The sequence below is a fragment of the Callithrix jacchus genome, chromosome 9 (genome assembly GCF_049354715.1).
Source record: "Callithrix jacchus isolate 240 chromosome 9, calJac240_pri, whole genome shotgun sequence".
Classification (NCBI taxonomy): Eukaryota; Metazoa; Chordata; class Mammalia; order Primates; family Cebidae; genus Callithrix; species Callithrix jacchus.
This window is the reverse complement of record NC_133510.1, coordinates 22764543-22777546: the sequence shown is the minus strand read 5'-3', so window position 1 is coordinate 22777546 and position 13004 is coordinate 22764543. Positions and strand designations below refer to the sequence as shown.

The window sequence follows — 13004 nt, the reverse complement described above, 5'->3', positions numbered from 1 at the left end:
GCTGGGTACAGTGACTCACATCTATAATCCCAGCACTTTGGGAGGCCACAGCGGGTGGATTACTTTAGGTCAGGAGTTTGAGACCAGCCTGGCCAACATGGTGAAAACCTGTCTCTACTAAATACAAAAAAAGTTAGCCCAGTGAGGTGGCGCACACCTGTAATCCCAGCTACTTGGGAGGCTGAGACGGGAGAATCGCTTGAACCCCAGAGGCAGAGGTTGCAGTGAGCTGAGATGAGACCGGCCATTGCATTCCAGCCTGGGCAACAGAGTGAGACTCTGTCTCAAAAAAAAAAAAAAAAAAAACTCACCTCAGAGGCCAGGTGTGGTGACTCACACCTATAATACTAGCATTTTGGGAGGCTGAGGTAGGATAATTGCTTGATCCCAGGAGTTTGAGACCAGCCTGGGCAACATAGTGAGATCCCATCTGTGTAAAAACTAAATAAATGAAAAAAAATGGGCTGGGCACAGTGGCTCACGCCTGTAATCCCAGCACTTTGGGAGGCCAAGGCAGATGGATCATAAGGTCAGGGATTCAAGACTAGCCTGGTCAAGATGGTGAAACCCTGTCTCTACTAAAAATACAAAAAATATCCGGGCATGGTGGTGGGCGCCTGTAATCCCAGCTACTCGGAAGGCTGAGGCAGAGAATTGCTTGAACCCGGGATGTGGAGGTTGCAGTGAGCCAAGATTGAGCCACTTGCACGCCAGCCTGGGCAACAGAATGAGACTCTGTCTCTAAATAAATAAATAAATAAAATGCATAATGACTAACTGAAGAAATGAATATTTGGGCTATAGAGTATATCTGCCTTTTTTTCTTTTTCAGGAGCATGTTTATTGTGTTTGAGATGATATATCAGGTGCTCTCTGAGCTACAAAGGGTAAAAGGAAATCCTCTCATTACAAACTGACAAAGGTAAAAGGTAAAACACTTTCACAACAGCATGAACCACATACTCAGATCTGGGTTTAATACAAATGACATAATTCCTAGTCATCTACAGCTACTTTTATAACTTCATACAGATAATGAAGTAGACTAAAATGCACTATAATATTTGGTAGAATTCAGGACCAGTATCCTTAGTACATCACAAAATACATGTTTTTTTTTTATAAAGACAGGGTTTCACCATGTTGGTCAGGCTGGTCTTGGACTCCCGACCTCAGGTAATCCGTCCGCCTTGGCCTCCAAAGTGCTTGGATTACAGGCATGAGCCACAAAATACATTTTGATATCCCAAAGAAGCAAGACTTGCAAGTAGGCATTTTAAACATAACTAATCTACAGCTACAAAGTTCTACTCTTGATAGCATTTACCTTTTTGGGGAGTCTCCCAGGCTCCAAAGGATAAAAGCAGAGTAGAATCAGTATAACATATACACAGAAGTTTGTACTGTAAAGGCTATAAAGATTTGCAGCACAGTGAGAAGATGCCTTCTGCTCCTTCACACTGCATACAAATTATGTGAATTATGTTGCTTATCTCTTGGTCCACTGTCTGGCTATCCTGTCGTGTTCTGCTCTGTTGGTCAAATACTGAGTGGCTATGCTTCCAACCAGAGGATCCGCAGGGTTGCAGTCTGTCAAAAGGGAACAAATAGACAGCAAAATCTATGAGATAGTCAAAGCGAGACTCCAGTTGTCTTTAAGGATGTCCAGACAGATGACTCCCTGACCATGTTGCAGTGATAGATTCTGGTGCGAAAAGTAACCTTTGGTGGCTTAAATGGATAATCTGATGAAAATGTGATATCCAGAAAAAACACACCACCTTCATAAACAGAACCCGGTGGACCAAGTATAGTTGATCTCCATTCATAAATGTTATCTCCTTTAGGCACAGCACTGCAATTAGGAGGAGGATCAAGAGTTATTTCAGCTAGCTCCTTTTGATTTATTTTAGCACTAGTGGATAACTTAGCAGTGGTTTTGCTAGAGTTGGGTGTTTTTCTTCTGCTGGGTGGCAGAAGGTTTTCTTTCTTCTTGTTCTTCAGGCTCTGGAGCAGCTGGGTCTCATTGGTCCGCATCTGAACTGCCACTGCTGGTGCTGGGGCTCTCATCATGGGACCTTTGCCTATCACTGGACATCTTGGTGAAGTTATCTCTTGGAAAACTTCTGCAAAGCTCCCAATGCCACCAAGTTCCTCGCTCAATTTTTACATCACGGGCCGACATTTTGTCCAAAATAACGAAAAAAAATTTAAAACCCAAGGGAAAAACAAACAAACAAAGCCCCAAGAAGTGCAACAAATTTCCGCGCCTGTGGACGCGAGCCGCGGCTGGTGGCGGAGGCCACGCAGCTCCGCTGCCCTTTGCTGGGAGGGCCGCGCGGGGCCGGGCGCCGAGTGATGCGAGCAGCCCCGCCGGCCCCGCCACGGCTCGCGGACACGGGCTGTATCTGCCTTTTTTTCCACTTTTATTGTCTCCTTTAATTTTTCCAATAATTTTGTGAGATGGCTGTTGCAACCTCCAATTTAAATATTGAAATTGATATTTAGGGAAAGAAACTGGCTTGTTCGAATGTCTAAACTCTCCCTGTTCTGGCATCCAACCCTCTGCCTAGTCAACTAGACCAAACTGTAAAAATTCTCTCTCCTACCTGTTATTTCTAGTATTGACAATAAGAGGATATAGATAAAGTAATAACGCCAAGTCTCAGGTTGTCTCATATCTTTTACATTCTTCTGGGTGTTAAAGACGATATACAATGAATAAGGGGACTATGTGTGCAGCCCTGCACAAGGCAAGCGGAGGTGTGAGCAGCAAGGGGCGGTGTCAGAGACAGCTTCTGCTTTAGAGTCGATGGTCATTTCAGGGAAGCACTGAAATACTCTGCAAGGAGTGGCACTTGTTTCTCCAATCCTGGGGGCGGAAAACTGCTATGAAAACACTGGAGAGCATCTATAAACACAAAGATTTTGCTTTGCACTGCCATTCTTTCAGAATTAGTTTGGCATGTAGGGATTGGGAAGATTTGGGGGCTGAATTGTGGGCAGTTGTTTTAGTGGTTTTTTTGAGTGGTAATTGTGACATCAACATTCACTTCCCCCTCTTAGTAACCTGGTTCTTCCTTTTTTCTCAGATCTTCCTTTATCAACCATAATGTTTGACTTATCTTTCTAGACATCGATCAGAGCATATTCTGACATTATTGATTTTTTTTTCCTTTTATTTATTTATTTATTTATTAAAGACGGGGTTTCACCATGTTGGCCAGGCTGGTCTCGAACTCTTGACCTCAAGTGATCCGCCCACCTCAGCCTCCCAAAGTGCTAGGATTACAGGCATGAGGCACCACACCCGGCCATTATTGATTCCTAACAGTAAGTATAATATATGTGATGTGATAGTATAGTAGAACCAATTTTATCTCTGCTAAGTAGTAAAAATTACTTGTTTTGGCGGGGAGTGGTGGCTCACGCCTATAATCCCAGCACTTTGGGAGGCCGAGGAGGGTGGATCACAAGGTCAAAAGATCGAGACAATCCTGGTCAACATGGTGAAATCCCGTCTCTCTAAAAATACAAAAATTAGCTGGGCAGGGTAGCGCGTGCCTGTAATCCCAGCTATTCGGGAGGCTGAGGCAGGAGAATTGCTTCAACCCAGGAGACGGAGGTTGTGGTGAGCCGAGATCGCGCCATTGCACTCCAGCCAGGGTAACAAGAGTGAAACTCCGTCTCAAAAAAAAAATTACTTGTTTTAATGTAGTTGATGGGGTGAAGGACGCAGCAAACCACCATGACACATGGTGGTTTGTATACCTATGTAACAAATCTGCACGTTCTGCACATGTACCCCAGAACTTAAAGTATAATGAAAAAATAATAAAATAAAATATACTTGTTTTAAAAAATAATAAAAATAATTACTTAGAATTAACAAGCCAGGCCAGGTATGGTGGCTCACACCTGTGATCCCAGGACTTTGGAAGGCTGAGGTGGGCAGATTGCTTGAGATCAGGAATTCAAAACTAGCCTGGCCAACATGGCGAAACCCATCTCTACTAAAAATGCAAACATTAGCTGTGCGTGGTGGCATGGACCTGTAATTCCAGCTACTCAGGAGGCAGAGTCTCAAGAATTGCGTGACTAGGGAGAGGGAGGTTGCAGTGAGCTGAGATCACTCCAGCCTGGGCAACAGAATAAGACGTTAACTCAAAAATAAATAAAATAAAATAATAAAAATAAACAACGTGTGGGAAATAAAATGGCTGGGCTTGGTGGCTCACGTCTGTAATCCCAGCACTCTGGGAGGCTGGTGTGGGTGGATCGCTTGAGCTCAAGAGTTGGAGACCAGCCTGGGCAACATGGCAAATCCCTATCTCTACAGAAAATTAGCTGGGCATGCTGGTGAGCAGCTGCAGTCCCAGTTACTCCAAAGGCTTAGGTGGGACAATTGCTTGGGCCCTGAGGTGGAGGTTGCAGTGAGCCGATACTGCACTACTGCATTCCAGCCTGGGAGAGAGTGAGACCCTATCTCAAAAAAAAAAGTGGATCCCCTTAATTGGGTTATCATGCCCAATCTAACTACATTCCTAGAAGGATTTACTTATCTAAGAGACATTTTTGAGATTTACTTATCTAAGAGACATTTTGAGATTAATGAATCTTTTCTTTTTTTTTTTTTTATAGACGGGGTTTCACCATGTTGGTCAGGCTGGCCTTGAATTCCCGTCCTCAGGTGATCCACCCGCCTTGACCTCCAAAGTGCTTGGATTACAGACGTGAGCCACTACGTCTGGCCAATGAATCTTTTCTATAATTATGTTATCTAATTAGCAGTCCTGAGGATATACATTGCAAACCTTGACTTCCTGGGCTAAAGAGTCTCCCACCTCAGCCTCTCAAGTAGGTAGAACTACAGGCACACACCACCATGCTCAGCTAACTTTTTAATTTTTTGTAGAGACGAGGTCTCACTATTTCACCAAGGCTGGTCTTGAACTCCTGGGCTCAAGCAATGCTCCCACCTCCCTCAACCTCCTCAAGCCATGTTTTAATATCTATGAGTGACAAAGATGACTACTGTCAAATGAAAGGACCTATGGCTGGCAGGATTGAAGTCCTAAGGCAATTTATTGTAAAAAGGAAGAAAAATCCAGATTGTTTCTATACCCTTCGTAATTAATCCAACAATGATTAAGCTTTTCTATGTGCTAAGAACTTACACATTTTAAAAGTTTCAAAATTACCCAAAGAGTTGATGAGAATACTATGTTAATACAGTGACCAGATCCCCAGATTTTCCAAGGCAATCCTAGTTTCAGTATTTTGTCCCAGTTTCAGACTGTGTGGAATGATATGAAAAAATATGTCAATTATGATGAGTTTGTTAAGTTTTCCAAAAGTCCTATATTATGTACTCAAAGATAACATATAACATACAGTAAAAGTGCTAAGGTGGGCAGATCACCTGAAGTCGGGAGTTCAAGACCGCCCTGACCAACTTGGTGAAACCCCATCTTTAAAAAAATAAATAAAATAAAATAAAAAAATAAAAAGTGGCCGGGTGCAGTGGCTCACTCCTGTAATCCCAGCACTTTGGGAGGCTGAGGTGGGTGGATTACCTGAGCTCAGGAGTTCAGACCAGTCTGACCAACATGGTGAAACCCTGTCTCAATTAAAAAAAAAATTAAAAAAAGAGTAAAAGTAAACTTCACATACTTGGTTATGGGTTAATGTACTCCTTGGCCAAGCATGGTGTTTCACACCTATATTCTGAGCAATTTGGGAGGCGGAGACAGGGGAATAGCTTGAGGCCAGGAGTTTGAGACCAGCATGGGCTACATAGTGAGTCCCTGTCTCTATAATTTAAAAACAAAACAAAAAAATGTACTCATTGCCAGGAGCGGTGGCTCATGCCTGTAATCCCGGCACTTTGGGAGGCTGAGGCTGGCAGATCATGAGGGCAGGAGTTCAAGACCAGCCTAGCCAACATGGTGAAACCCCATCTCTGCTAAAAATACAAAAATTAACTGGGTATGGTGGTGCACTCCTGTAATCCCAGCTACTTGGGAGGCTGAGGCAGGAGAATCACTTGAACCCGGGAGATGGAGGTTGCAGTGAGCCGAGATTGCACTACTGCACTCCAGCCTGGCGACACAGCAACAACAACAATAAAAAAATATGTACTCACTAACCTCGTTTTCACTATCGGCTGTCCCATTTGTGTGGCCTGCAAGCATGACTATATGACCTTCCTAAACCAAATGCTATAGTGGGAACTCAAGTGTTCATAAGTTTTAGTGTGTTCATTTGTTCTGAGAAAGACGATAAACTTTTTTTATCTGAGGAATTTGAACACCCTCAAAATTGTCAGGCCCAGAGAGGCATTCAAATGGGACTGTAGTCACTTCCCATCCCCCTTGAGCTGAGTGATTATTTTGAAGTGGACTTCTATATATGAACTCTAGACTGAGGGTCAGTATCAACAGCTATATATTAACACAGGCATGGTGGTACATGCCTGTAATCCCAGCTACTCAGGAGACTAAGGTAGGAGGATCACTTGAGATTGGGGCAACATAGGAAGACCTTGTCTAGAAGAAAAAAAAAATTGATTGAAAGATGCAGTACATCGGGCACCATAACTCATATCCTATGGTTCAACTACGTATAGCCAATCACTAATCAATATCCTTTCTTTTTTTTTTTTTTGAGATGGAGTCTCACTCTGTCACCAGGCTGGAGTGCAATGGCGCAATCTCGGCTCACTGCAACCTCCGCCTCCCGGGTTCAAGTGATCCTCCTGCCTCAGCCTCCCAAGTAGCTGGGACTACAGGCGCATGCCACCATGCCCTGCTAATTTTTGTATTTTTAGTAGATACAGGGTTTCACCATGTTGGCCAGGATGCTCTCAATCTATTGACCTTGTGATCTGCCCGCCTCAACCTCCCAAAGTGCTGGGATTACAGGCGTGAGCCACCGCACCCAGCCCGACCAATGTGATTTCTGTAAACAATGAGAATTCCTGAAAAACAACTTTTGTTTTCACCCTTCTCTTGATTCATCCTTTTTTCTTCAAAATCTCAAGGTTCTCCTTTGTCTCTGGAGCACTTCCCAGTGATTTCCAGGCTGCAGTCCTCAACCTTGGCTCAAATACACCCTCTATATTAATTTTGCCTCAGTGTCTTTCTTTAGGTCAATATGCCATTCAGTCAACAGTTCATTCATGCAGGCTCAAAACAACTAAGCCAGATGATGCTCCCATGGAGTTCAACCTAGATACCTAAAATTGAAGATAAAATATAGTATTATAAGACATACATGATCTTTGTCTAGGCGCAATGGCTCACACCTGTAATCCTAGAACTTTGGGAGGCCAAGGTGGGTGGATTACCTGAGGTCAGGAGTTCGAGATCAGCCTGGCCAACATGGTGAAACCCTGTCTTTACTAAAAATGCAAAAATTAGCTGGGTGTGGTGCCACATAATCCCAGCTAGTTGGGAGGCTGAGGCAGGAGAATCACCTGAACCCAGAAGGCAGAGGCTGCTGCAGTGAGCCGAGATCACACCACTTCACTCAAGCCCAGATGATACAGTGAGACTCTTTCACAAAAAAAAAAAAAAATGCCGGGTGTGGTGGCTCATGCCTGTAATCCCAGCACTTTGGGAGGCTAAGGCAGGCAGATCACAAGGTCAGGCATTCGAGACTAGCCTGGCCAACATGGCAAAACCCTGTCTCTATTAAAAATACAAAAACTAGCTGGGCGTGGTGGTGGGCATCCATAATTCCAGCTACTTGGGAAGCTGAGTCAGGAGAATCAATTGAACCCAGAGGCGGAAGTTGTCGTGAGCCAAGATCACACTCCAGCCCGAGCAAGAGAGAGACTCCATCACAGAAAAAAAAAAAGATAGGCATAATCTTCAAATATATGTCCTTTGGCCAGGAGGATCTTGCATTAGAATTGACCTGTAAAGGATGGGAAAGATTTGCATGAGTGGGAATGAAAGGGATTTATTTTTTAAGGCAGAGTAAGACAAAGTAAAAACTAAGGCAGGAAATGGAGCCTGTTTGAAAACTGACAAATAGTTACATTGGCTAGGGCACAGGGTAGGTATACTTCTAATTTTCTTTTCTTGCGTGTGTATTTTAAGTATATCCTAAGCTTAGAATCATAAGTTAGGATCATGCTGAAGAGTCAAGATATATCTCACTGACAATTGATTATTAATTTCACGGGAAATGAGAATTTAGGGGTATATTAGGTAATATATAGGATAATCTAATGTGTTTCTTTTTCTTTTTTTTTTTGAGATGGAGCTTCGCTCTGTTGTCCAGGCTGGAGTGCAGTGGCACAATCCCAGCTCATTGCAACCTCCCCCTCCCAGGTTCAAGCAATTCTCCTGCCTCAGCCTCCCAAGTAGCTGGGACTACAGGCATATGCCACCACACCTAGCTAATTTTTGTATTTTTGGTAGAGATGGGGTTTCACCACGTTGGCCAGGATGGTCTCAAACTCCTGACCTTGTGATCCGTCCACTTTGGTCTCCCAAAGTGCTGGGATTACCAGGGTAAGCCATCTCACCCAGCCTCTTTTTCTTTTCTGTTTTTTTTCTTCTTCCGAGACAGAGTCTTGCTCTGTTGCCCAGGCTAGAGTGCAGTGGCACAATCTCAGCTCACTGCAACCTCCACCTCCCGGATTTAGGCAATTCTCTGCCTCAGCCTCCCGAGTAGCTGGGATTACAGGCACATGCTACCATGCCTGGCTAATTTTTAGTATTTTTAGTAGAGATGGGGTTTCACCATCTTGGCCAGTCTGGTCTTGAACTCCTCACCTCATGATCTACCTACCTCAGTCTCCCATAGTGCTGGGATTACAGGCATGTGCCACCATGTCTTCTGGCCCCTTTTTATTTTCTTAATGTGGCTACTGAATTTTTTTTTTTTTTTTTTTTTTTTTTTTTTGAGACAGGATCTAACTCTGCCACCAGGCTGGAGTGCAGTGCCATGATCTTGGCTCACTGCAACGTCCACCCCCCAGGTTCAAGTGATTCTCATGCCTCAGGCTCTCAAGTAGCTGGGATTACAGGCATGTGGCACCACGCCTGACTATATTTTTGTATTTTTTGTAGGGACGGGGTTTTGCAATGTTGGCCAGGCTTTTATTGAACCCCTGACCTCAAGTGATCTGCCTGCCTCAGCCTCCCAAAGTGCTGGGATTGCAGGTGTGAGACCCTGTGCCCAGCAAAAAAATGTTAAGTGGCATATGTGGCTAACATTATATTTCTATTGGATAATACTGGTCTAGGCTTTATGCAATAATCACTGAAGATATTTGAATAGGAAATTGACATGATTCAATTTTTTTTTTTTTTTTTTTGCTTGTTCCTCACAGACAAGAATCAAATTTTGATTTAAGATAATTCATCCAGCACTGCTGTGGAATGGATTCATTTTTGAAGAAGGAAGAGGGAGGAGGGAGAGCCTTCCAAAGGTGGTAAGGGCCTGGGAGCTGGGATCAGGCCCTTCAGGGTCAAAGGGAGTGATGGATGGATGCTTTAAAGCCACTTAAGACAGGAAAAACAACATTTCTCACATTTTTTCTTTCTTCACCCTGGGGACTTACTTTCTACAGTGTTTTCAGATTCAAAGCAAACTCTGTCTACACTAACCTAAAAAAGGAGGATTAAAAAGTAACATGCTTTAACAAAAATTGTTCTTAAGAGGAATATTACAAACACAAGCAACATTTAAGAGCATTCGCTAGCTTTTTTGTTATTGTCTTTATTTTTTTTTTTAAGATGGAGTTTTTGCTCTTGTTGCGCAGGCTGGAGTGCAGTGGCTTAATCTCAGCTCACTGCAACCTCTGCCTCCCTGGTTCAAGCGATTCTCCTGCCTCAGTCTCCTGAATAGCTGAGATTACAGGCACGTGCCACCAGTCCCGGCTAATTATTTTGTATTTTTAGTAGAGACAGGGTTTCACCATGTTGGCCAGGCTAGTCTGGAACTCCTGACCTGAGGTGACCTGCCCGCCTCAGCCTCCAAAGTGCTGGGATTACAGGTGTGTGTGTGTGTGTGTGTATATATATATATATACACACACACACATATATATATATATATATGGGCTTGGCCATATGCAATTTGCCTACATGCAATGCTCGATATGCAATTAAAAAACATTTTTTTTTTTTTTGGTGCCATGACTTGGATGGGAACGCAATTTAAAATATTTTCCTGGGCGGCAGCGGCTGGAGCCGGAGCCGGAGCCTGAGGCCGAGCCTGAAGAGGAGCCACCCCGACCCCGCGCTCCGCCCCAGGGAACTCCCGGCCCTGGGCCTGGTTCGGGAGCCCCCGGTAGTCAAGAGGAGGAGGAGGAGGAGCCGGGACTGGTCGAGGGTGACCCGGGGGGACGGCACCATTGAGGACTGGGAGCTGGAAACTATCAAAGCTCGAGTCAGGGAGATGGCGGAAGAAGCTGAGAAGCTAAAGGAACTACAGAACGAGGTAGAGAAGCAGATGAATATGAGTCCACCTCCAGGCAATGCTGGCCCAGTGATCATGTCCACTGAGGAGATGCTAGAGGCTGATGCCCGTTCCATCTATGTCGGCAATGTGGACTATGGTACAACAGCAGAAGAGCTGGAAGCTCACTTTCATGGCGTGGCTCAGTCAACCGTGTTACCATACTCTGACAAATTTAGTGGCCATCCCAAAGGGTTTGCATATATAGAGTTCTCAGATAAAGAGTCAGCGAGAACTTACTTGGCCTAGGATGAGTCCCTATTTAGAGGAAGGCAAATCAAGGTGATCCCAAAACGAACCAACAGACCCGGCATCAGCACAACAGATGGGGGTTTTCCACGAGCCCGCTACCGTGCGTGGACCACCGACTACAACAGTTCCCGCTCTCGATTCTACAGTGGTTTTAACAGCAGGCCCCGGGGGCGCGTCTACAGAGGCCAGGCTAGAGCCACATCATGGTATTTCCCTTACTAAAAAAAGTGTGCATTAGGAGGAGAGGAAAAAAAGAGAAAAGAAGGGGAAAAGAAAAAAGAAAAACAGAAGATGACCTTGATGGGAAAAAAATATTAAAAAAAAAAAAAAAGATATACTGTGGAAGCGGGGAGAATCCCATAACTAACCGCTGAGGCGGGACCTGCTTTGGGGAGTAGGGGAAGGCCCGGGGAGTGGGGCAGGGGGCTGCTTATTCACTCTGGGGATTCGCCATGGACACGTCTCAACTGCGCGAGCTGCTCCCCATATTCCCCTGCCCCTCCAGGTTGCCTGGTGATCTGTTTTGTTTCCTTTTGTGTTTCTTTTTCTGTTTTGAGTTTCTTTCTTTGCAGGTTTCTGTAGCCGGAAGATCTCCGTTCCGCTCCCGGCAGCTCCAGTGTAAATTCCCCTTCCCCATGGGGAAAATGCACTACCTTGTTTTCGGGGTTTTAGGGGTGTTTTTGTTTTTCAGTTTTTGTTGTTGTTGTTTTCTTTTGCCTTTTTTCCCTTTTATTTGGAGGGAATGGGAGGAAGTGGGAACAGGGAGGTGGGAGGTGGATTTTTGTTTATTTTTTTAGCTCATTTCCAGGGGTGGGAATTTTTTTTAATATGTGTCATGAATAAAGTTGTTTTTGAAAGTAAAAAAATAATAAAATATTTTCCTGACAAACACAAATTTGTTTTTATTTATTTATTTGTTTGTTTTTTAAAGATGAGTTTTCACCATGTTGGTCAGGCTGGTCTTGCACTCCCAACCTCAGGTGATCCGCCCACCTTGGCCCCCAAAGTGCTTGGATTACAGGCGTGAGCCACCACGCCCGGCCAACTTTGTCGTTTTGATAGGACTACATATCGCTTTAATTTGTAAATGTAAAATAAACAATGTGTTTCAAAGACAGTACAAAAAAAGAACGACTTATTCATAATTTTTATATTGAATGCATGCTGAAATGATAATGTTTTGGATGTCTTGGGTTAAACATAATTACGAAAAAATTTCTCGTTTCTTTTAAAATTTTTAATGTGGCTAATAGAAACCATAATGTGACATGCTCATATTATATTTCTATTGGACAGTGCTGCCCTTTGTGATATCCTTTTTCCTTTGGATGCTAAATTCAGTTGCTGTGGTAATTAAGGGGGCCTGTGGCTCAGCACTTCCTGGAAGGCAAGGGTGAGATGGGGGAGGAGAGTCGTCATCAAATCAGATTTTAACAACATCCTCATTAAAGCGAAGGGAGAAACAGCAATCTAGTTTTTTGGGGGGTCCAGTAGTGTCAATTTGAATTCTGGGTCCTCAACCAAAACAGTAAAGGAAGATGCACTTTCTCTAGTTCACCATTGGGGAAAGTTTCTCTCTTTACCAAGCTTCCTTCACCCACCCCGCTATCTCCAGTACTGGAAGGGTTGCTAGTTACAAATTAATGGGCATTCCTCCTCCAACAAAGCCTAAACATTATCTCCCACTTATACAGCTGTTTAAACACAAACTACGTTGTTTTGCTTTGTTTACTCTAACACCGGAGCCACTGTCCTCTCTCCTCCATTATCCTTCATCTTCTTCTACTTAGCTTATCCAGTTTTCTTGTATAGCTTAGTAATCAGATACTTATCTCACACTTTTCTTTCAAGAAACTCACAGTCCATAACTAATAGGATATTAATCTTTTCCAGTTATGTGAGAATTACTTGCCCTAGTCCCTTTTTATTATTTTATTTTATTTTATTTTTGAGATGGAGTCTCGCTCTTCACCCAGGTTGGAGTGCAATGGCACAATCTCAGCTCGCTGCAAACTCTGCCTCCTGGATTCAAGCTATTTTCCTGCCTCAGCCTCCCCAGTAACTGGGATTACAAGTGCCCACCACTGCGCCTGGCTAAATTCTTTTTTTTATTTTGAGACGGGGTTTCGCTGTTGTTACCCAGGCTGGAGTGCAATGGTGCGCTCTCGGCTCACTGCAACCTCCGCTTCCTGGGTTCAGGCAATTCTGCCTCAGCCTCCTGAGTAGCTGGGATTACAGGCACGTGCCACCATGCCCAGCTAATTTTTTGTATTTTT

At 44.0% G+C, this 13004-nt stretch overlaps 2 pseudogenes; one reads left to right on the top strand and one right to left on the bottom strand.

The window, feature by feature from the left end:
• Positions 1-1231: 1231 nt before the first annotated feature.
• LOC100401775 (ubiquitin-conjugating enzyme E2 E3 pseudogene) lies at positions 1232-2202 on the bottom strand (annotated as a pseudogene).
• An 8186-nt stretch (positions 2203-10388) lies between these two features.
• Positions 10389-11563, top strand: LOC100385001 (polyadenylate-binding protein 2 pseudogene; annotated as a pseudogene).
• Positions 11564-13004: the final 1441 nt, after the last annotated feature.